The sequence below is a fragment of the Castor canadensis genome, chromosome 12 (genome assembly GCF_047511655.1).
Source record: "Castor canadensis chromosome 12, mCasCan1.hap1v2, whole genome shotgun sequence".
In the NCBI taxonomy this organism is placed as follows: Eukaryota; Metazoa; Chordata; class Mammalia; order Rodentia; family Castoridae; genus Castor; species Castor canadensis.
The window spans coordinates 61,635,671-61,661,398 of record NC_133397.1 but is presented as its reverse complement, the minus strand read 5'-3'; the positions used below and the strand labels follow the sequence as shown (position 1 = coordinate 61,661,398).

The following is a 25,728-nucleotide window of genomic DNA, read 5'->3' as shown; positions in this document are numbered from 1 at the left end:
TCCGCGACCCAACTCAGCGCCAATTCCGAGCTAATTTTGCTCAAAGGTTGGCCTTTGGTAGCTGACAGCATAGACTATCCCACTGAGGCCCACCCCTACCCTCCTTTGCTAGACTGTGTGGCTAAACCCCGGAATGGCTACCTACTCAGCCAATGGACGAAGCAGGAGCAAATACCTATGTAAACAAACCCGGAGTTGCTGAGCCTTGAACTCCTCCCCCACGTGGGGGGACGCGAACTTGGCCCAATGCCTATCTAGGACTAAGACTAGCGTCCTTTCACCCAATCAGAGTCGGGATGTTCTGCAATGAGGCGTTCCCTTTCCGGAAAGAACGACGGGAGCGAAAGGACAGATTTTAAGACCAACCACAAACCGGGACTTCTGAGGGAGTGGGCGGCACTGCCTCATATTTAGACCAATAAAAACCAATTATGCCCTTCTAGGTGACTGAGCGGCATCCTCTACGGTCCAATAGATGAATGGGGCGGTGCCCAGTAACCAATGGCTTGGTTTCGGGGGCGGGGTGAGAAGCTAGTGTGCAGCAAAAGGTAACCGGGCGAGTGTTAGTGGCGCTTCTCCCGTGCTGTGGCTCACGTTTTGGTACTAGAGGCCGAGACTGTACTGGCGACGGCGACCTCTGCGGCGACGCCTTAGACTCTCGGAGGAGTGGCAGAGTTCAGTCCGGAGGAGGGGCTTCAGGTCAGCCCAGGTGGGCTCGGGCGTCCGGGCTGCGGCGAAAGGACCCGCGGATCTAGGGGCGCCCTGCGCCCCACTTTCCCCCTGCTGTCAAGGCTGTGAGGGGCGGCGCGCGCCTGCCAGAGATCCTGTGAGGAGCGAAAGCCCGCGGGGTCCCACGTCGCGGCCGTCTGCGAGAAGGGGCGTCTGCTTGGATCACCCCCTACCTCCTTGGGAGCAGCTTGGGGTCTCAGTCCCTTTTGCTTAGCGCTGGTGCTCTATTTCCCTCCACCTTCCCACCCAAGTCCCCGAGTCCTCTTAGTCCCCTTCGGACATTCAGGCGGGCTCCTTGGGCTTTGAGTCCCCTTACTATCCCGCGGCAACACAGCTAGGCGAATTGGCCAGTGCCGCATCCGCACCCCCTCCGCCTTCTCTCTGAGGCGGGAGCGGGGAGGAGTTGCGCGTTTTGCCCCTCCCCCACTGACGGGCCCCCGCGTTTTCTGCGCTTCTTACTCTCCCTTCGCCTCCCCTTTACTCCGGCTCTTATGCTTTATACAGGATTTGACTGGAGACCCTGGCCACTTTTCTTCCTTGCCTCCCGTTAGTGACTCCTCCACCCCTTATCACCCCTAAATTTCAATTTATCTTTCTTGCAAATAACCTTTTACACTTGCTTCTTCCAGGCAGCTGGAAGGTGGACGCCAGAGGGGCAGAACTTCAGAGAGGAAGAATACACCGAACAGGGACTTTCATAAGGTTGGAAACTTTAATTGGTTTTGTTAAAAGTAAACTATTTTTGTTCCCTTTAAGATGACATTTGAACATGATACCCTTCTAGAATCTTTGTCTCAATAAAGTTCTTTATGATAATTGCTGAAAATGCAGGTGAAAAGGTCTTACTAGTAGCAACAGATTTTAAATTTCTTAGTTTTTAAGTAGATGGAATTGGATTATACTTTAAAGAGCTTAACTAAAGCATAAGCGTTTTCAGTGTGAGGGCCTGGCCACCCTAGTTTGTCATAAAATATAGGACATATTTTAGTTGTACAGCATGCTGTGATTTGATCACACCCAACCTATGAATAAATAATAGCAGCATTGAATATGTTGAAAAACAACATTCCATATTCTCTTTTTACAGAGTGTTTCTATTCACCTTCATAAGAGAGCTGTTGTGTTTCCAGTAGTGTTGGGTTCAGCCATATGTTTCTAGATAATCCCACTATCTTGTTCTTAAACAAAATTATGCCAGGAATTTTATGGGGAAAATCTAGCTTGCCACTCTTTGAGATTTTAGAGGTTTTGAAATATTAATGTAGACATTGGAAGTTAGAGGAAATCAAAGTATTGGGGTAAGACTAATAGGCGCCTTAGACTGTGTATGAGAGAAAAAAATACACACATTCGCATAACCCCTGTGTATACAAAACCTTGTAAATTCTCATAGTACTTAGTTTCCTGTCTGTATATAAACTGGAATTGTTTTTCCTGGTTCTCAATGGAAAAAAATGTAACCTGTGAATTTAACATCATGTTCACCATCTTTTGGCCGGGAGTTCGTAAGCTTTTGTGAAAAAAATCTTAACTGGTTTTCTTTCCGTACTTGCAGCATATCTATAAATCTAAATATCAGTATGCTTCCCTGTGTTTTTGTATGATAAGATTTTATCTAGTATATATAGAGATAAGTCTATTAGTGAATTTAAACGAGTCTGTACTTCGAGGTGACAAGTTGTCTAATGGGCCATATGTTTGAGCCTTGGTTAATAAAGCACACTAAAGAGGGCAAGCTCTTAAAACTGTTTTAAAAAATGCCCAGTTATCTAGAATAATAAAAAGAATTTGTGTCAGAGTTATAGCAGTCATCAAAATCATGGACAAATTGCAAATCTTTGAGTTGGGCACTTGCAAATTCGTATAAGGCTGCAATTGAAAACTAAAGTTATTTTTGTATAGTGTTTTAGGATATATTTGTGTTTTGTAATTATTCAAAAATTTATAGGACTGTCACTATGATATATTTCTGGAGACTTTGACCTTGAGGAGCTCACAGTTTAGTGGAGGAGAGACCTATAAACCAAGAATTATATGCAGAGAGAGGTTCTGCAGTTCAGGATATGTACAGGTTGTAGAGAAGCACTGTGGCCCTATGATCTGGCCTTATCTCCCAGTGCTCTAGACTTCCTGAAGTACCATTTCCTGTCTCACATAGATTGTAATCCAAAATCCTAAAAACAACTCATTCTGGTAGATTCTATTTTCCTTATGTTACAAAGGAGGAAATGAAAATTCAGCAGTGTCAAGTGATTTGCCTGAGGCCGCCCCACTAACAGGTGCCCCATTAACAGGTGCCAGAGTTAGGATTCAAACCCTATCCAGTTGGCCCCAAAGCTAGAATTTCTAACACTACACTTCACTGCCCCCTACAGTCTCTGCCCTTGGCCATCTCTGTATGAAAGCTAAATCAAGATGACCCAGCATCACCTCCTTCCACCTTAGCCTGAGATACATGTAAGGAGCAGATTTTTCACCACTGAATGCATTGTATATGACCTGAAAAACAACACAGGTACTAGTGGAGTTACACATAAATTTTATCAAGTAAACAAATTTGCAAATATGAGATCTACAGATACTGAGAATCAACCATACTTTTAAGTGATCCCTACATTCCATTTCATGGTCTCCCTTCCCCGCCAAATCCTTTAATTTTGGTAATTTGTTCACTTATTCATTCATTCAACAAATATTTATTAAACACTTAACGTAAGCCATATTCTTTTGGAGTATGGCAAATAAGCTAGAGATTAAAGTCCTGACCTATGGATGTTACATTCAAGTAAGAAAGATAGACAGCTAATTCTGGGCTCAAGGAAGAGGTTCAGGTTGAAATTATAGATTAATTTGGCCAATGTGAAATTGGGTGTGCCCCCTCCCACTTCACATCCCCAAGAATACTTCTAGAACATTAATGTTGTACTCTTGTACATAAGCTCTTCCTTTTGGGCCTCTCTCCATTGACCTGTGTTAGCCTCTACTTGCTGATTTTGAGGACATTTGCTCAAGTAACTGGTGTGAAGTTGTAGAAGAATCGTAAGGATCTGATCTTTGACTTTTGGCTGTGCCATCTACCATGTAAGTAACTTTGGTCAAACCTTTGAACTTTGGAGGCTGCTTCCTAATTTCAGAAGTTGTAGTAAATGTTAGACATTTGTGAGTTTCAAAGAAGAGGCTTATGTTAACCTTTGATGATGAGAGGTGAATGTAAATGTGAATGGAAATCATTTCAGCATAAATAATTGTCTTTTGCTGTAGTACTTTTGAAACCTTATAGAACAACAGCTGGACAGTATGTAGGATAGGATTTGAGCTCTAAACACTTCTTGTACTTTGTCCATTCAATATTTTTATTTCCCTAGGGAGAATATTTGATTGGTTTGTCACCTTCTAAAATGGAAGACCCCTCTTTTGGGCAGAATTTTGAGCCAAGCCAAGTGCTTGGTTGTTTATCTCCCTCAAATTCAACCTTTTTCTAGTCCTTAGTGAAGCACTGAGTCTGTGGCCAGAGAAACAGGGTTGATTTTATGAATCATCTGTTTTATAAACTGCAGCATATACAAAAGAACTTCTTGAAGACAGTTTCTTTTCCCAAGAAAATAACTGAGGGGTAGCTGTCCTAGAGTGATCATAAATGGTGTTTGATAAAGCATCTAACAAAATTATTATGTCAAATATTCAATACATCTTCTTCTTGGTGTTGTCTTTAGTAGTAGTATACTGTGATTATTTGTTCATATCACTGTCTTCCTTATTAGATCATGAGCTCCATGAAGACAGGGTTTATAGCTTCATCTTTCTATCCTTGGCATATAGTGCAGAGCCTGATCAGTAGTAATATGTGCACAGATATCTGATTTGAGGAATTCTCAGCTCTTCCTAAAAGGATGGGAGGATAGGAAAATTTCCTAGAGAAGTATTAAAACTGATTTTTTTTCACCCCTGGTGCTAGAGATTGAATCCAAAGTCTCACACATGCTATGCATGGACAGTACCACTGAGCTACACCTTACATGCCCTTAAGATGATTCTTAAAGGATGAATAAGATTGTTTTCTAGGTAAATAAAACCTTGTGATATAACATTCCAAATAGAGAGTAGTCAGTGCAAATGCACAGATATAAAAAGATGATGAAGTTTACTGAACACTCCTTGTCAGTTGAAAACAACAAAAATAAATAAGCAAATAATTAGTAAAAAAACACAAGAAGAAAACTATAAATGGATTCGGCCAGAGGGCATGTTATAAGTAAGTTAACTATGTCCTCTGGAGCAGCTCAGTAATGGGTACAAGTTTTAGGGAGAAAAGTATAACATTCTCAAGTTGTTGGCAGGGTGTTTGGAACAATCCAGTAATGTAGGTATTAAATTCTGGGACCTATTACATTATAGGGAAATCATTTACTTCTTTACTGTGTATCAATCTCCTGTGTGTCACACACTGTTCAAGGTGCTGAAAATATAATTAAATGTATTCTTATGGAGCTCACAAGCAAGCAGGGGAGACAGATGGATGAACAACTGATTTATCATGTGACAAGTGAGGCAATAGAGGTATGAATAAAATGCTATCTAAATCAGGAGAAAGGAACAGATAGTAATATGTGGAGTGCTGAGAAAAGATTTCTCAAATGAGGTGATATTTGATTACTCTAAAGCACTGTATACATCTAAGACGGGAATATATCCAGCTTAATTTGAGTTAACATTTTATTTTTGTTTTAAATTTTATATTACAGCAATAATACATATTTATTGTAAAATTAGGAAGCACTATTACGAAAAAAGAGAGGGACTACAAAGCCCTTTGTAGATAGATACACCATCCTGAGACAACCGATAGCATTTTGATGGATATATTTTGTACTTTCAGTGCAGTTACACATGCATATATAGGAATTTTTTATAGAAATGGGTTCATTCTGAGTGCTCTGTTTAGTCATTTTTGTTTTATTTAATTTATTTATTATTTTGGCGGCACTGGAGTTTGAACTCAGGGCCTAGGCTTGCTAAACAGGCACTGTTACCTTGAGTTTGTAATGGCCTGGGGCTGGCTTTGAACTTTGATCCTCCTTATCTCTGCCTCTTAGTAGCCCTGCTATGAGGTAAATCGCCTAAGGGTGTAATTGCTTTGTCTGATGAAGTCTTCTGCTACATTTTACAGTACAGAATGAGAACTAGAAAAGGGGCTAGCTTTTCACCTTTGAGAACATGTGACCTTGTAATCTAATCTGAACCATTTCTGAGGCTTCATCAAAGGCATATTTAGAAATGAGCTGGGTTTGTTATGCTTGGCATTATTGTTTGGAACAGCATGGTAGGGTGACTTCATTGCCATCAGAGGGAACCTGTTAAGGAAACTGTTACATATCCATACCATTCAGTATTGTGTAGTTAAAAGAAGAGTGAAAAAGACATGTACTAACACTATATACTAATATAGTATACTAATATACTATATACTGATATCTAATATATATTGAGTTTTTTGTATACTTTTTGTGTTGAGAGAGAAGAGTAAAAATATACATGAATATTTGCAAAAAAGAAATTCTGAAAGATATATAAGAAACCAGTTAATATGTTTATCTGTAGAGGAAGAATAGGAATGGCCTGGGGGTTGACCTCAGGACCTTGTGCTTACTAAGAACTGCTCTACCATTTGAGCCACACCCCCAGGCTTTCCGTATACTGTATATATAGGTATATATGGTAGTTTACTGTCCTCAACACCACTGTCCTTCCTGACTGATGGAGAAATAGACAAATTTTTTTGTTTGTTTGCTTGGTTTTTTTTTTTTGAGACAGGGCTTCTGTGTAACCCAGGCTGGCCTTAAGTTCACGATCTTTCTGCCTCTGCCTCCCAAGTGCAGTCTTCTTTAATTTTGCTGCCCAAAACATTCTGATTTTTGTTTTTTAGACCCTTTTTATGCATATAAACATTTTAAAAAGTAGAGTCATAATGTATAGTCTTTCTCACTAAATTTTGGGCATATTTCCATGACAGTACATGTATCCTGGCATCGACATTTCAATAGCTGTACCCATATATTAAGTTAAACAGCCCACTCTCTTCCCTCATGGGGAATTTCCTTGCACATTTTAGTAGACCTAAACAGTATTTTTGGGTTGAATTCCTAGCAGTAAAATGTCTAGAGGAAAAGAGTAGAACACAATGTCAGAACTTTTAATACAAAGGTTCAAAATTTCCTCTAACAAAATTGCTTCAGTTTAGAAAAACAGGTTTTTTTTCTTTTATCTTTTCTAACTGGTTGGTTTATACAAATGCTATTGATTTTATTTATTAGTTAGTTATTTTTATGGGGCTGGTGACCTAACCAGGGCCTCATGTATTTTTGTGTTTATTTTACAACCAGTCTTATTATAACAAACTCTTAGTTTTCAGTTCATTCTTAGTCTTGCTAAAAAAATCAAAGTAATGTTTGCAAATAAGGATAATTTCATCTCTTCCTTTCCAATAGTTGTACCTCTTATTTTTCATTCTTGACTAATTGCATTGGATGGTAGCACTTGAACTAGTCAAATAGTGGTAATAATAGTTTACAGTCATCATCTTTTTCCTGTCTTTAATGGAAATACACTAAAAATGTGGAGCAGAGCTGCTTATATGAGTGTATTCATTACATTGAAGAAGTTGATTTTATTTATTCATGTTATATGTCAGTTTTAGCAAAAATAGAGTTTGGATTAATTTTTTCCTGGTACTGGGTATTAACCCAGACCCTCATGCATGCTAGGCAAGTGCTGTACCACTGAGCTACACCCCAGCCCACTGTATTTTATTAAACAAATTTCTGACAACTATTGAGATGATTGTGTAGTTTATTTTGTTTTGTTTTGTTACTTCACCTGTTGTATGACAGTACACATTTTTATATTCCTTATTAAACCATTCTTGAATTTCTGGGCTGAACCCAGCTTACCAAAGTGGTTTTGTTTCTAAATAATTTCCTTGATTTTATTTGCTCACATCTTATTTAAAATTATGGTTGTAGCATGGAAATTGGCCCATGCTTTTGTTTTGTGCTGATTTTGTTTAATTTGTCGAGCTACGTATACAAATAATTAGAAGGCTCTTTTCATTTCTTTGTGTTTTGAAACAATTGTGTGGGATTTACCTGCTTTTTGAAACAAGGTTCTCTGTGAGCTATAGGCCTGTCTTGTCCACACTTTATAATTGCCTCAGGGAAGTAAAGTTGTTTTTGATTTTGAGGCTCTGTGGATAGAATCCAGGGCCTTTTGCATGTGCTAGGCAAGTGTGCTATCACTGAGCTACACCCCCAACCCAAAGTAAAGTTTTTCTTTCTTTCTTTTTTTTTTTTTTGGTGGTTCTGGAGTCTGAACTCAGGACCTCACGTTTGCTAGGCAGGCATTCTGCCACTTGAGCCACTCCACCAGCCCTTTTTTTTTGCGTTCAAGATAGGGTCTCTAGAACTCTTTTCCCCCCGCTGGCTTTGAATCTCAGTCTTCCTGATCTCTGCCTCCTGAGTAGCTAGGATTATAGGCATGACCAAAGTGAAGTTTTAATGTAGTTATTTTTGTATAAACAGAAGCAAAACAGAAGGTTAAGTTTTTAGTGAAGGTTACTTTTGTTTGCTAGTAGTGTTCTTCAGTGTTTTTGTTATTTGGTCTTTGGTTCTAGTGCTGAGGTTTTACACTCATCATCTGAGGTCCAGAAGACACCTTTTTTGTTTTTTTGTTTTTTGGTGGGATTGGGGTTTGAACTCAGGGCTTTGTGCTTTGAAAAAAAGGCCCCTCTATCACTTGAGCCACACCTCTAGTATTTGTTTTGCTTTGTTATTTTGGAAATGGGGTCTCAAGAACTATTTGCCTGGATCCTTCTGATCTCAGCCTCCCAGGTATCTAGGATAAAAGGTGTGAGCCACCAGTGCCTGACCTGAATTGATACTGGGACAGATGTAACTGTTTAGTTCTGTAATCTTGCAGATACACAAAATGGGCCTACTGTGGCTCCTCTTTATCCCCACAGAAGCAAGAAGTAATGCAGTGAAACTGTCTGGCGTAGAAGTTTTTGAAAATGGGTTATTCTGGTTTCATTCTATTATCTTGAAACTATAAAGGTGAAAATTTTCAAAACTTTAACTCCCTGTTTTAGAACTCAGTTCTAAAGGAAACTATTCTACTTTTCTAGTAAGTAGGTTTATTGAGACCTAGTTACTGTTTCATTATAGAATTCCTAGTGTCTGGGGCTCACATTATAAAGATCCTTTTTTAGAAGTTTAGTTGTAAGAGAATGTAACTGATATTGTGTGAGTTCAGGCTGGATGGAACAATGCCTGTAAATACACTGTTCAGACTAAATCTCTGATTGCAGCTTGTTTTCTTATTTAACTCATAAAGATAAAACATGAGATAAATGGAAGATGAGAGAAGAAAGGAGATTATTTTGAGCGATGTCTTTATTTCACATCAAGATAGAATACACAGTATCCCTGGCTTTGGACTTACAGAAGTAGATGCAATTTTATACTTGTGCATACCTGAGGTTCTCAAACTTAAGCATGCATCAAAATCACCTGGAGGGCTTATTACAACATAAGTTGTTGGGCCCTACCCCAGTTGCAGGTCTAGGGTGGGGCCTGAGAATTTGCTTTTCTAACAAGGTCTTTGGTGATGCTGGTTTTTTTGAGAATCACTGCTGTTTACTACATGTAAATTATAAAAATCTTATAAAAATGTTGGTCTGGGAGTATAAGAAACACTCAAGTGTGGGGCAAATCCAGTGTAGTGTTGAGTTCAGGGTAGAGAGACCAGGAGACTGTAGTCACATAGGCTTAGTGATTAAATAACCCCATGAAAACAAGAGGCACTTTGTCTCCCTCATCACTTGCTCTTTTTTTTTTTTTAGATTGATAAAGAGCTTTGAGTGCTTATTAAATTGAAAGCTTGTATGTTTTTAAACATATTATCCATAATTATTGTCAAGGTTTTATTTTTTTAATGGTAATTTGAGAGAATAAAAGAAACTTTTTCCAAAAAGGAAAAAAAATCACTGGAATTATTTTATCTTACTTGAATAGTCTGTTTCATAAAACATCGAGTGTGTTATAGATTTTCTGTTGTTTTAGTGATTGTCATTGCATTGCTTGAGGTGGTCCTAGGAATCCTTGTAATCCTTTTGAAGATGAAAAATGAAGGCCAAATTCCTAGACCTACTATAGAAACTGCAAAACTGCAAACTGGAGACAACTGTGAATGAATAGAAGGTATAGTTACACATACAAATACGCATATGTGCATGTTTACTGTACACATTTTTTAAATTATTATTTATTGTCAGCTATGAGCAAAGATATCTTGGCTGAACTTAGGCATCATGTAGAATCTTTGGGTTGAAGAAAAAGGAGACTAGAAGCCACACCTTTTCACAGAGTAGTATTGCTGAAACAAGTTTTTTTTTTTTTTTTTTTTCTGAAACAAGTTTTTCTTGCTTGTCAACTCTCTAATTTCTATTGTTCCACTGCTAATAGACTCAGTTTTCAAGTTGACTAGCCAGAGCAGGCTAGACAGTTTGGAGAAATAACTGTATTACATGCTGTGGGTTGGGCAGATTTCCTACTTGGAAATATTCTTGTTTTGCTCCCCTTATCCCTTTAGAGAAGAGTTTAGGTGAGGAAAAGGGGGGGTAGAATAGATTCTGCAGACTACACCCAGTAGTCTGAAGCTTGGCTGTACATCTGAAATAACCCAGGCATTTTCTGAAAAACAGTATAGATTTCAGGGGACCCATCCCCAAACCATCTGAATCATTATCTCCTAGGAGGATCTGCATTTTTAACAATTTCCTCAAATAATTTTATTTTTTAAATTTTATTAGCATATAATAGTTGTATAGGGGAACACATTGTAATATTTGCATATGTGCTTACAACATATCTTAGATTGACCACCTCCATCATTTTTTCTCTTCCTCCCTCCCCTCCTTCTTAGAACAGTTTCAGCAGGTTTCATTCTTTTATTTTCATATATGGATACAAAACACATCCACTGTATTCACCCATATGCACCCTTTCCTTGTACCCACCCCCCTCCCACTGGTACCCACTCCCAGAAAAGACCTATTTTTCCCTCCTGCCCTTCACTTATTTTTTTAAGTGTATATTGAGAGTTCAAGGGGTTTTTGCCTTGGTACTTCAGGCCTGTATATATTGTGCTTTAATTAAATCAACCTCCCCATGTTACTTACTGTCTATCATCATATTCCCCTAATATTCAATAGCTTACCATATAGTGCATTATATTATATTCATACATAGATGGGTTGTTTCAGTATTTTTATTCTCTAACATTTTCTTTACCTCTCCCACCTCCCGTAGTCCCCTCAGACAGACTCACTAATACAATTTTGTTCCCTCTCTCACTATATATGTGTATGCATATATGTGTGTGTGTGTGTGTGTGTGTGTGTGTGATCATATATGTTTCTGTATATATATTTGACTTATAGGTCTAGCTTCCACGTATGGAGTGATCTTTGACTTTTTGAGCTTGGCTTACTTCGCTTAACATGAAGTTCTCCAGTTCCATCTGTATACCTGCAAACAACATAATTTCTTTCTGCTTTATGGCTGAATAAAATTCTATTGTGTATATATGCCACATTTTCTTAATTCATTCATCACTCGTAGGAAATCTGGGCTGCTTCCAAAGCTTGACTATTGTAAATGATGCTACAATAAACTGTTGTAGCAAGTGGATGTGCAAGTGGGTCTGTCACATCCTGGAGCAATTCTTTCAGATATATGCCTAGAAGTGGTATAACTGGATTGTATGGTAATCCTATTTTTGTTTTTTTAAGGAATCTCCATATTGCTTTCTATAGTGGTTGCACTAATTTACATTCCCACCAACAGTATAGAAGTGTTCCTTTTTCCCCACATCCTCTCCAGCATTTGTTGTTGATGATAGCCATTCTGACAGAGGTGAGGTGGAATCTCAATGTAGTTTTGATTTGCATTTCCTTTATGGCCAAGGATGTTAAGTATTTCTTCTTATGTTTATTGGCCATTTGTACTTCTTTTGAGACTTGTCTTTTCAGTTCATTTGCCATTTACTTAGTGGGTTGTTGATTCTTTGGGAGGTTAGTTTTTTGAACTCCCTGTATATTCTGGTTATTAATCACTTGTCAGATGTAGAGCTGGCAAAGATTTTCTCCCATTCTATAGCCTGTTTCTCTTGTTTAGTGAACTGTTTCCTTTGCTGTGCAGAATCTTTTTAGTTTCATGCAGTCTGATTTGTCAATATATCTCTTAATTGGTGAGCTATTAAGAGTTCCATTCATAAAGTTATTACCCAGGCCTATGTGGTCCAATGTGTTCCCTATTTTTTCCTGGATTAATTTCACTATTTCAGATAATACATTAAGATCTTTAACCCATTTGGACTTGGTGCTAGTATAAGGTGAGAGACTGGAATCTAGTTTCAGTCTTCTGCAGGTGGAAATTCAGTTTTCCTAGCACTGTTTGTTGAAGAGGCTATCTTTTCTCCAATGCATATTTTGGGCACCTTTGTCAAAAATCAGATGGCTGTAGTTGCATGGGTTTGTGTCAGCGTCTTCTGTTCTATTCCATTAGTCTTCATGTCTGTTTTTGTGCCATTACCATGCTGTTTTTTTATTACTATGGCTCTGTAGTATAGTTTTAAGTCAGGTATTGTAATACCTCCAGCATTGATCTTTTGGCTCAGGATTGCTTTGGCTATTTGTGGTCTTTTGTGCTTCGATATGGAACTTTAAGATTGACTTTTCTATCTCAGTAGAGAATGTTTTTGGATTTTGTTAGGGATTACCTTGAACATATACATTGCTTTTGGTAATATAGTCATTTTCACAATATTAATTCTGCTGATCCATAAGTTTGGGATATCTTTCCATTTTCTGATGTCTTCATTGATTTCTTTCTTTAGTGACATAATTTTCATTGTACAGGTCAGTCACCTCCATCATTAAATTTATTTCTAGGTATTTTAATTTTTTTGAAGCTATTTGTGAATAGTATTGTTTTCCTGATTTCTTTCTCAGGCTATTCATTGTGTATAGAGATGCTACTGATTTTTGCATCCTGCTACTTTGCTGAAAGTATTTATGAGATCTAAGAGTATTTTGGTTGAGTTATTAGGATCTTTCAGGTATAGGATCATACCATCTGCAAATAGGAACAATTTGACTTCTTTCTTCCCTGTTTGAATTCCTTGTAATTCTTCTGTCTTACTGCTCTAGGAATTCTAGCACTATATTGAATAAGAGTGGGAAGATTGGACATCCTTGTTTCTTTCCTGATTTAGGAGGAAATGGTTTCAGTTTTTCCCCACTTAGTATGATATCCTCAAATAATTTTATATAGCCAACTGGGCAGTATGCCTCAGATCAGACCAGTGCTGGTTACAGGTGAATTTTCAGTAGCCTGTGAAATACAAAAACTAAGGATCACACAGTGTTTTCCATAAGATTGAACTTATTAAGGGTAACAAATGTCCTTTTTGTTGAACTAAGGCTTTCCTATATTTTTTGGTACTAAAGTAGCTCTTTATAAAATAATATTGAAGGCTGGGGACATGGCTCAAGTGGTAGAGCACCTACCTAGCAAGCATAAGGCCCTGAATTCAAACCCAGCACTGCCAAATATAAATAAACAAACAATATTGGCAAGGATGTTTTTGCCATCTTTACGTGTTTAAAAAAAAAAAATGTAGCTGGAGCCAGGTGCTGGTAGCTCACGCCTGTAATCCTAGCTACTTGGAAGGCTAGGATCAGGGATATTGTAGTTCGAGGCCAGCCCAGCAAACAGTTTGTAAGACTGCCTCCAAAATCACCAGAGCAAAATGAGCTGGTGGTGTGCTCAAGCAGTAGAGTGCCTGCTTTGCAAATGTGAAGCTCTGAGTTTGATCTCTAGTCCCACTAAAAAACAAACAAACAAACAAACAAAAAACTTGTAGCATAGGTCTATAATCCTAGCTCTGTGGATGAATCATGGTCCAAGACTGGCACTAGGCAAAACCATGAAACCCTATCTAAAAGATAAACTAAAGCAAAAAGGGCTGTAGTGGTCTCAAGCAGTAGAGTATTTGTCTAGCACGTGAAACCCTGAATTCAAACCATAGTATCACCAAAAAAAATTTGTAATCTTAATTTTCCTCAATTATTTTCAGTCTTGAAGACTGAATACTTAGGATGTAATCATTCTCAGAAATTGTTTTTATTACTTTGAAATATGGGTTCATAGAGGGTGTGAAAACTTTAGGGCCAGATGAGAATTTTTCTGATTTTAGAAAGATGCTTTCCATTTTGTAATGCCCCAGTGTACCTAGTGCAGCATTCTTCATCACAGATTTTAGTATTTCTAAACAAACAGGCATATTCATACTAGGTGGGATAAATGAAAACTATATAGATGGCTTCATATCAGTTTAGGTCAATTTTACTGTCAACTGAGTTTTGACATGAAATACATGAAAAAAAATTTAGAGCTTTTTGAATATTGAAGTTGTGCATAAAGGATTATAAGACCTGTTTGGTGTCTGCTTTTTCATCCTAAAAGTACCAGCAAGCTTCAGATTAAATGCAGCTTTATTATATGTCTGAGGTAGAGAAGATCATTTATTTTGTTTTAAATACACTAGCAGCTGATGTGACCTTGTGCATATTTTCCTTCTGAGGACTGCAATACTTTTGTTGAATAGCAGTTTTCTTCAGCTTGGTTCTCCTGCCCATATTTGCAGTATTTGAGAAAAATCAGAGTTTGTTATCAAGACTTTTCGGGAACTAAAGTGGGTAGTGGTTAAGAGCATGGGCTTGTCAGTGTTGGGCACACCAATAGTCCCAGCTACTCAGGAGGCTGAGACAAGGAGGATTGAAAGTTTGAGGTCAGCCTGGGCAACCTAGTGAGGCCCTGTCTCAAAATAAAAATTTTTTTTAAATGAGTAGGGGTATAGCTCAGTGTAAGAACACTTGCCTAGCACTCACAACACCCTGAGTTCAAACCTCAGTTCCACAAAAACAAAACAAAACAACAAGAACAAGAACAACAACAACAAAACATGACATGGGCTTCAGGGTCAGAGAGACCTAAGCTTGAGACCCAGTTCTGGCACTTATTAGATTGTACCTTAGGCAAGGTGTTTAATGAACTTGTATGACAGAGAATTCATTGGGAAAGCCAAGGTAAGGACATCCAGTGTGTCATAGGATTATTGTAGAGATGAAAAAAGAGAATGAAGCTGGGTGTGGTGGTGCATGCTGTAATCCCAGCAGGAGGATTGTGAGTTTGAGGCCAGCATGGTCTATATAGTGAATTCAAGACCAGCCTGAAATACATAATGAGACCCTGTCTCAAAAAAACCTATAAATTAAAATGAAAAACAAATTAAAAAGAGAATGTTAGTGACGTGTACTTAAAAGAGCTATATTGTAGTCTTGTACTTTCCTCTTGGTTTTGAGTAGATTACTTGTTTCCTCTTATAATTCATTTACCCAATGGGGCCTCCTCTTTCTTTTAGTGACCTAGGGAAACTTACCTTATGGGTTTCCCAATTCATGACCTACTTTAGTTCCACCCTCGCAACTTAGATATAAAAATCCTGTTTCTTCAGTGGTTTCTATACCAAAAAAGTCCATGAACTCCTAAGCTTTATAAACTCCTAGCAGTTTTACTGGAGAGCTTAAGGTATAGTCCAAATGTTACATAGCATGAAGCCTTTCACTCTGCAAACCATACCACTCGACTTTTTTTCCTTTAATCTGTTCCACAATGTGTCCCCATTAGCCAGAAAAACATTCCCCTTTCTTCCAAGGAACAGGTCTGCTCTTACTGATCCCTCATGGACACACATTTCTCCCGTAAATTAACAGAATTTCAGAGACTTCCTTCTGCCTAGAATATTGCTCTTCTGAAAGAAACTTCTATAAATAAAGTTTTCGCCATGTCATTATATATGTATTTAGGCTGCTTGACTCTCCTCTCCCTACTTTGCTATGGCAAACAGTCCTTTTTTTAATCCAAAAATATGTCAGATAAAATGAAAATGATCCCTTTTGGTGATTTTTGTTCGAAGTAAAACCGTGGTATGGATTTCTTCCAGTTTAGCTAATTCTATGGTGGCAAGCTTTTATGCCTAGTCTACAGCTCATGAGAAGAGTGGTATAGCCACTGGTTCTTATTAAGTATTAAAATAGTAAAGAAGAATCCATAGAAAATTTCCTAGAAGTGAGGGTTTTTTTTTTTTAACCCCTTGAGTAATTTAAGTTGTCAAAACAGATTTCAGAATGGGGTTCCCACTGTCTGTCGGGGAGTAGCTAACTGCTCACTCAGTGAAGTGTGCTCAGTCATATATCCTTGCCCCTGAGCTACATAGAGAGACCTTGTCTCAGAAAACCAAGGGCTGGGAAATGTAGGTCATTGCTAGAGTGCTTGTCTAGCATGTGCCAGGCCTTGAGTTCGAGTTTGATCCTCACCCAGCACAGTGTGTGTGTGTGTGTGTGTGTGTGTGTGTGTGTGTGTGAGAGTGTGAGTGTGAGAGAGAGACAGAGAAAGAGAGAGAAGAGAAAAAGGAGGAAGGAGGAGCAGCGGCAGGAGCCACCAGCCCTCTTGGCCTTATCACCTCTTAAAGGTGAAACTTAATGATGTTGGAATGTATGGGGCACATTCAAACCGTAGCAATAGGTAATAAATAAATGTAATGAAAGAAACAAGTTAATAAAATTAAGAAATGTTTGGTAAATGAAATAGGGCTTCTCAGAGCAATGAATTTACATGGCCATTGGGCTTTGTTTGTTTGTTTCAAAGAACATTCATGAGACTTTGTAGAACACCAACTTGGGAACTCTAATACAGAAATTAGAGTAACTAGGATTTGTTTTATTCCACATAGAGTTTGCCACAATATTAGAGGAATTGATCTTAGTCATCTTTAGTCTTTTTTAAAATCAGAATTATCTATAACAAATTAAAAAGCAAATATATAAATTGTTGGACCTTGGCTCAGGCCTAACAAATCAAAATATGTGAAAGGTATGATTGTGGTAAAGTTTCCATGTGATCTAATATACTCTTGAGGCTGAAAACCACTGAATTAGAATATTCCTTCTTATCACTTGCCAAATACATTTTTAATCCTATTTGAATATGCTTCTGTTTTGTTTTCTTGGCTTTAGTTCAGGGACTACACAGTTGCCCTAATGAAGTTCAGTGTTGTCATTCTTTCTAGAGAGTCTGTATCAGATTGTCGTATTTCATTTTATCAGTAGGGCAGATTTGTAACATTAATAGAAAAAAGGTTGTATTACATTGTCTTCCTAATCTGGCAGCCTTGAGTTTAATTTTAAAAGATGCCTCTATTTGTGATTTATTTTTGCTTTTTACAACATTTTACTATTAGGTATCATGTGAATGATCTTTTTCTCTTTTCCTTGACTTTCTTATCAACTAATAAGTTTTTGAAAGCTTCTTATCAGCTTCTAATTGGAGGTAAGTTTGACTTTCTCCATCATTTAGTGGGGGATCAAGGAGGGGCTAGGGATGTAACTCAGTGGTGGAGCACTTTCCTAGCATGCACATCGCCCTGGCTTGATCCCCAGCCTTGCCAAAAGAAATGTTCTATGTGAAGGTAAAAAGTCTTTATAAAGTTATTTCTTATATTGCTTATGTAGCTTTAAAATATATGTGTCCCAGCATTTGGGAGGCTGAAGAAGGAGGATTATGAGTTCAAGGGCAACTTAGGCTATAAAGACCCTGTTTTAAACACAAAATTAATTTATATAGTAAATATTATACCTACTATGGTAATCCCCCCTTATTCATGGGGAACATGTTCCAAAACCTGAATTGGATGCCTAAAACATGCATATATATACATAGCAGGTTTCAAGCTAGCCTGGATTATTGATGAGACCCTATATCAGAAAAAAAAGATATATATCTGTGGCTGTGTGTGTGTGTATATGCACATATATGTATATGTGTGTGTGTATATATATATATGTACGTATGTATATATAAAGGCATATATAGAAAAAGAATAAAAGTAAACAAATGTCCTCCCACCTTCGCAGAACCTACACTATCATTTATTTCTTCTTTCTCCACAAGACTCTTTGATAAATTCTTAAACATACACTGGCCTTTCCCGTCTCTAAAGATAGTTCCAACGGATTTCTCACCTCTCTAGATCCTGCCTGTTCCTGTCACTTCCTTTGGCAGCTGGACTCCTTGACAGAGTTCTCTCATTCTTACCACTTGCAATTCATCCTCTCTCTATTTGATTTTCTCCCGAATTTCTCTCCATGGAGACTACATCAGACATCTCTATGTTCTTGAATTCAGTGGACATGCCTCAACTTTCCTCTTACTTGACCTTTTTAGCAGCCTTTAGCATTCTTACCTCACTGAAAATGTATTAGTTTCCTGTGGCTGCTGTAACAAATTACCACAAACTGGTGGCTTAAAACATAAGATTGGTTCTTTTACAGTTCTGGAGGCCTATACTACAAAATCAAGATATCAACAGGGCCCTACTGCTTCTGGAGGCTCTAGGGGAGAAGCTGTTCTTTGCCTCTTCCAGCTTCTGATGACTGCAGGCCTTCCTTAACTAGTGGCCACATCACTCTAATCTCTGCCTCGGTGGTCACATTGCCTTCCCTTCTGTCTGTCTGAAGTCTCCCCCTGCTTTTCTCTTATAATAATACTTATCATTGGAGTTAGGGCCCACCTGGGTGATACTCTTATCTCAAGATCCTTCATTTAATTCCATATGCAAAGGCCCTTTTGCTAAATAAGGTAGCCTTCACAGGTTTCAGGGATTAGGACATGGACATATTTTCCATTCAACCCACTACACTGGAATTGTCTTTCCATGTTTTTTGTGATGTCGTACTTTCTGGTTTCCTTCTCAGCTCCCTGGTTGCTTTTAAGTCTTTTCACATTATCTTCCTCCTCTGCCTAACTTCTTAAAATGTTTACCCACTTCAGAGCTGAGTCTTAGATCTTCTTTTTGTCTCACTTTGCTCTTTCTCCCTAGCCAGTATCTTCTAGTCTCATGACTTTTGTTACCATTTATATAAATGACTACTCCAACTTTCTATATTTAGCCAGACTTCTATTCTTGATGCATATAGCCAACCTACTTAACATCACCGTTTGAGTGTTTTGGAGGCATTGCAAATTTAACATGTCCAAAATAGAACTCATCTCCATTTTACCCCATTCCCCTACCACAAGAAAAGTTTGCTTTTCCCACAGAGTACCTCAGCTCAGTAAATGACATTACCAGCCACCAAGTTCCTTATACCAAAATTATCCTTCATATTTCCCTTACCCTGACTCCCCACATCCAGTTCATCACCAAAAACCTCCTGAAATAGTTCAGAGTCTGCCTATTTCTGTTCTTATTGCCATCATTGCAGCCCAAGAAGCTACCATATTTTCATCTGGATTAGAGCACTGGCTATCATATTGGCCTCATTATCTGCTCTCAGTCTCTCCAGTCAATAGCAGCCTGAAGTGATCTCAAACATAATTTGGATCATATCACTTAGCTGCAGAGAACTCCTTATAATGGCTTCCATTGGTTTTAAGATAAAATCCAAAGTACTTCAAGTGGTCTTTAAGGTCCTGTGTGATCCGGCCACCTCTGCCTTTCCACCCTTATCTCTTCCTTGTCATTCTCCTGCCATCTTTTAGTTCCCAAAAATTCTCTCCTGCTTCTGAGTCTTTGTACATGCTTTTCCCCCACTCATCCTTATTGTTGACTAACTTACGTTCTTCAGCTGTCAGTGAAAATGTTTCCCACATCTAGATTAGCTTGGCCCTTCCTGGAGTGTTCTAATAGTCCTTTTTACTTCTCCTTTTATGGTATGAATTATTCTTTTTTCTTTTGAGACTGTGTTTTGCTATGAGGCTGTCCTTGAACTCATGATTCTCTTGCCTCAGCTTCCTGAGTGCTGGAATTATAGGCATGTGCCACCATAAATAATCTCTTATTTATTTGTTTCTTTCTTTCATAAGAGAATGTAAACACCACTAGAGCAAGGACTGTGTACCCTTTCAAAGCATCAGTCAAGTACAATGCCTAGTATAAATAGGCGCCTTGCATTAATAGAGCTTAATAAATGAGTAGATTGAGCTAATGACCTAATTATTAAGATACAATGAAAAAAGACATATTTGAAGTAAAATAAAATTTAAAATTATTATCCATGATATTGAATTTTTTAAATGGTATTAATTGGACTGAATGAAGTAATGAAACTGTAAGAAACAGAATAAAGGGATTAATTTTTACACTACCTGTTCAGTAGACTTTTTCTAGGTAATTCAGTCAAAAGATCCAAATACGCTTCAGAGTCAAAAACAGTTAACATGGACATAATGTAGTTTTATACCTTCTGAAACAAATTGTCTGGGTTCAGAGAATCGCTGGTTTTTGGCATAAGAAAGTTGGATCTGAAAGTTGTGAATGTTCAAAGTGCTGAGCATGTATTCTTGACCTATCCTAGATAAAAGTCCTGAAGCTCATTGTAGCTGAGAGCTAAATTCCCTAATTTAAGCCAGAAGTTTTAGATTCAAACCCTTGACTGTGATAAAATACTAAATCAAATGCTTGACAGGGCTCAGCACCCCTGTATTTACTGTAAACAGGGTTTGTGCTTTCCCATCATTAGCCAAAATGGCATTTCCTATTTTTAGCATGTTTCCTGCCATGGTTTGGATATGAAATATCACCCCAATAGGCTCAAGTTGTTAAAAGTTTGGATGGTGGCACTATTGAGAGGTGATTAGATTGTGAGGGTGCTAACTTCTTAATCCATTGATGATGAGTTCATACTGAATGAGCTGTTAGAAGGTGGGGCCTAGTTGGAAGAAGGAGGTCACTAGAGGTGTGCCTTTGAAGGGTTTGTCTTGTCTGGGACCCTTGACACACATACTCTCCTCTCCCCGACCCCTCCCCTCCTCCCTCCCTCTTCATTTCTCTCTCTCTCTTTCTCTTTCTCTCTCTCTCTCTCTCTCCCTCCCTCCTTTCCTTCCTCCCTCCCTGTCTCTCCTCTCTTCTACCACATCCTTCTGCCATGTTTTCTATCTTACTACAAGCCTAAAAGCAGTGGAGCCAGATTACCATGGAATGAAACATTGGAAACTGAGCCAAAATAAATCTTTCCTCCATTAACTTGTTTATGTCAGGTTATTTTCTCACAGCAACAAAAAGCTAATACGTTTCCTCTGCACATTAGAGGAAAGGTGGGGTGGAGGGACAGTAAGTTTCGAATTGTTCTTAGATTTCATAATATATAGCCACAGACTAGACCTAAACTCTTTCTACTGGTGAGGACTAAGTCTTGAAGATCTTCTCAAGCAGTGACCTACTTTAAACTGCACATTTGTCTTCTTAATGGACAAAACTAAAGATGTGACAACTGATGGTTTGCATGTAGAGCTAATTGCCAGTATTCATTGAATACGTGTATAAGTGATCTATTTCCAGATAATTACTTATTCTGAAACTTAGAATTAAAATAATAACCATTTATTTCACCATAATCTCTGTAGGTTAGGAATATGTGGAAGGAAGCAGCTTAGCTGGGTGCTTCTTCAGAGTCTCTCATGAATTTGCAGTCAAGCTGTCAGCTGGGGCTGCTGTCTCATTAGAAGGTTTGATTGTGGGAAGGTACACTTTAAAGCTCACACATATGGTGATTCATTTCCTTGTCACATGGGCCTTTCTGTAACATAGCTGGTTTTGATTCTTAATCCTGATTATGAAACCAAGCATTTTCTCTACCTCTGAAACCCCTGGGAACATTTTCTTTGTTCCCACTGCAATAGATGTTCACAGAGGTGTGCCTTGATGTGGGTGAGGAGCAAGTTAAATGATGAATGTGAAATGGTAAAGTATAATAATAGTTAGAGAAACTCGGTGTTCAAGTATGATGGATGGTAGGCTAGAGAAGAGCTGGGAGAAGAAAGAGAATGACACATGAAGCTGGGAATAGGAAAGTCTGGGAAGTTAAGCGCAATGATCCTGTCTTACTCTGTGCCTTCCCCATGTTGCAAACATCCACATGCCTCCCTAGGAATTCCCAATCTCCAGCAAACTCACCCTGTTCCCACACAGCTACTAAAGTCAAGGGACACTCTGAGCACCACTTCACTCTTAACCCACTAGGCCCACAAACTAGCCCAGCAACACAGAAAGGTTGCTTAATTCCTAAATCTAGTACCTTCTTTGGTCTTACTATAGCACTGTGTATTTTCCTTAAAATGAGGTTGAATACATTATATCCCTTAAAGCATAGATGTGAAACACTGTACCATTAAGGTGTTGTTGGATTGCTGCTGTTTGGAAAAAACAAACTTTCCAATTATGTGGCAAACACAAGTGAAATGATATAAAATACAAATCAATGCTGTATCAAAATTGAGAGAACCGTTTTCCTAGTATCGACAATACAATATCTGTGTTTTCAGCATTTTTGAAGTACTGCTTTAAGCTTAGTAATCTGATAATATTGAAGTAAAACAAACTCAGTTTCTTCTACTGTAGTTCACAACAGGTCACTTCTGTGATCTCAAAATGTGAGGGGACAGCAAGCTAGCAATTAGTTTTGCAGGAGACCCCAGCTGTAATTCAGTTTAATTCTAACACTATCTACCTGGAGGTAGCATGCATCAAGTCCCACAGAGTGAGAGCTAGTCCTGCCAGACTGTTCCCCACTTCAGACACCGGTCAAAATTTCCAGACTTCTGGAACTTCTGACTGACTAGTCACCAATTGGGGTTCTCTCAACCCCATCCGTGGGTTTAATTAATTGCTAGAGCAGCTCAGAGAACTCAGTTCTAGTTTATTTTTATGTTTACTCGTTTATTATAAAGGATATTTACTGGATAAATAAATAGCCAAATGAAGGGTGAGGTTTGGAAGGATCCCAGTGGAGTTGGGTACATCATCCTCCCAGCATACAGATGAGTTCATCGTGTTCACCTTCTGTAAGCCTCCACATGTTCACTTGTCCAGAAGCTCTTTGAACCCTGTCCTTGGGTGTTTTTCTTTAATGGAGATTTCATTGTATAGGCATGATTGAAACATGGACAATCATGTTACAATGTGATTGAACAAAAAATGGTATGATCTAATGCTAATAGATTAAGTGGTGAAACCCAACAAAGCCTTTCCATTCAGACTCTTCTTGGCCTTTCTATGTAACATTACTTCCTCCCAGGTATATGGCAGGACCCCTTCTGAAATGGGGATCTCTGTGATCTACTACCAGATAAGATAGGGCAGAGAATTTCCTTATGGCACCAATTCCAAGGAAGGTAGGGAAAGATTAGAGTATTATTTTTGGTTTTTGCCTTGGGGAAGAGAAAGTCTAGTTTCTATGCCTTACCTTGGGGAGAAAATAGAACAAGTAAAAGGAGAGCAGAGGTCAGGGAAAGATTGTGCTTTCTCAGGCCTAAAGCACCTCAACATTATAACAAAGGGCTGGGGCTGGAGTGGACAGGTCCTGGGATCAATCCCAGCACTGGCCAAAAAAAAAAACCAAAGCAGGCGGGAGAGGAGACTTTTTCACCTTTATTACTCTGAAGCCAACAAACTGAAAAAAACAAAGGCTTTACCCATTTTTCCTGGGTGAAGCCCAAGATATTCATATCATAAAATCACAGGTAACATCCCCACGTTGGGTTTATGGTCATTTTCCATTCCCTTTCTCAGTGAATAAGTACACCCTGCCATTTGCTTATCTGTGATCCATCTTGCTGTTAAATCAGAAGAGTTCTTCTTTCTCTGCTTTCCTTTTTATCTGTATAGTCATGTGCATTCAGAATTTATTTTTTGGATAAAGACAAATATTTTAGAAAACTGAATGCTGATTCTATGTGGATTTTTTCCATATTGACAGGAAGAAATTACTGTACTGATTTTGTAAACAACTGTCAAATGAGTCTTTGGAAATAATAATACAGTGTAACCTGCTACTCAGCAAACTTGAGAACCTTTAACAGTCTCTGCACTTAAGAATACCACACTTATGCATACAGTTGCCCTGGCATTTAGAGAAGACTTGCTTCTATCATTATTATGCTGCAAATGGAAGTGATGAAAATAAAGAACAGGATTCCTTCCTTCCATCGCGCCATGGAATTGCCATTCTGAACTTGTGTTTGGAATTGATTTCTGTTTGTCTCTAAAATATGCTAAAATATTCTTATATTCATACAGGCATCCTACTTGAGCCTATGGTGAATTAAATGGGTTCTGATTTATATAAAATTCTTTTAGAACTGTCAATGAACTGTTTTTCCATTTATTCTTTACTCTTCACAGTTATACAAGATTAGATTTCTAATGTCCAAAACAGATTAGGAAATTGCAGAAACTTTTAAAGAAGATTAGCAAGAATTTTTTAGTGTACCCAGAGACAGAAAAACTTTCAGGAGTGTTGCCAAGATGGAAACCAGAGGAAAATAATTTGCTAGAGGAAGTTTAAAGAAGTCCCAAGGCATGTGGAGGTGAGGATAAGTTGCCAACAATTAAACCACAGATATTTATGGAACCCCTAATATGGTGAGTTACAGAATGTATAAACCTCAGTCTTGTTTTTCAAGATTCAAGAATCTAATTGGAAGGAGATCATTTGTGCATATGAGGCAGAACAATTAAATAGCATTAACATTGCACTCACTTAGTACAGTAGCTTAAAGAAGTAAGTAAAGATTGGAATGGTTTTTTGAGAATGGTTAAAATTTATATAAAGAACAGAAAAAGTCATTCTAAATGATAACAAAAATACCAAAATGGATTTAGAAGCCAAAGTAAACAATTACTTTAGTACATAGGTGCCTTCCTTCCTTTCCTCCTCCTCCCTCCCTCTCCCTCCTCTTCCCTCCTTCCTTCCATCCCTCCCTCCTCCCCCCATGTTGGGTATTGAACCTAGGGCTTTGCATAGGTTTTGCACAGGCTGGCAAGCACTCTTATTACTGAGCTCTAAACCCAGCCCCATATGTGCCTTTAAGAGCTATGGACAGGCATACACATACAAGCTGTAGACAAAATTAAGTCTAGCAAAAATTGCTGCCAAAAAGTATAACCTCAATTTATAAATTTTGCTATAAAATTTTTTACAAGTAATTTTAAAATTATTTAAAAAAATTACAACAAATACAATAAAAGTTTTTACAAAAGATAAGGAAAATGTATATATCTTAATAGAAAAATGGTCAGTAACCATATCAAAATATTCAGCCTCAGCAAAAAGTTTTTAACAATGTAAATAATAAAATCCAGGCTTTCTCTTATGAGACTGGAAATGGTTTAAAAATTCTAGCACTCATGAATGTTGGGGAAACAGGCACTTGTACACTGCTGATGGAGTTTTAGTCTATGGCAGGGTGGCAATAAATCAGAACCTTAAAAAATCTACAGTGTAGCAGTTCCATTTCTAGGAGATATTCTAAGGAAATCATTAGAAAAGATGAACAGAAGTTCATCCAAACTTTATTACAGAAACACTGGAAACACCCACAAAGACAGTATGATAATATTAACATAGAAATGAGAAAAAAATAAATGGCAGAGCATCATGTATCATGTGATCATAGAGAGGATATTTGGAGAATGTATGTATGTATATCTACATATACATCCAGGGTGTCAGGAAGGTTATATAATTGTTAATTGTTCCTAATTCTAGATGGTTGGACAACTGGTGAATTTTTTCTCCTTTTTTTGCTTATTAATAGAACTAATATATATTATTTCTTAAATACATTTTAAAGAAAAACATCTTGGGAATCAATAAGGAGCAAGTGCTTACAATATTTATTAAGAATGCATTTTTCTCTTGCTATTTAAATGTTAAGGAAGCCGATCTAGGTTTGGTTTTAGGATCTTAGACATTTGGCATGAGGAGATTCTAATCCTTTTTCCCCATCCTATAGCTCTTGCCTAGAAAGAATAAGCCTAGACTTT

The 25,728-nt window shown here is 38.0% G+C and overlaps 1 protein-coding gene across 6 annotated transcripts in view; it reads left to right on the top strand.

Moving 5' to 3' along the window:
- Positions 1-515: 515 nt before the first annotated feature.
- Positions 516-25,728, top strand: part of Paip2b (poly(A) binding protein interacting protein 2B) — a 38,920-nt gene continuing 13,707 nt past the window's right edge. Inside the window, exons 1-3 of one of the 6 annotated variants that reach the window (XM_020180952.2) lie at positions 516-699; positions 1,359-1,431; positions 3,707-3,810. The gene's annotated coding sequence lies outside the window, so the exon portion shown is untranslated. Of the gene's footprint in view, positions 710-1,125; positions 1,276-1,358; positions 1,432-3,706; positions 3,811-25,728 lie in introns of those variants that run through there. The other 5 variants (XM_020180953.2, XM_020180956.2, XM_020180951.2 and 2 more) reach the window with 5 other exon arrangements.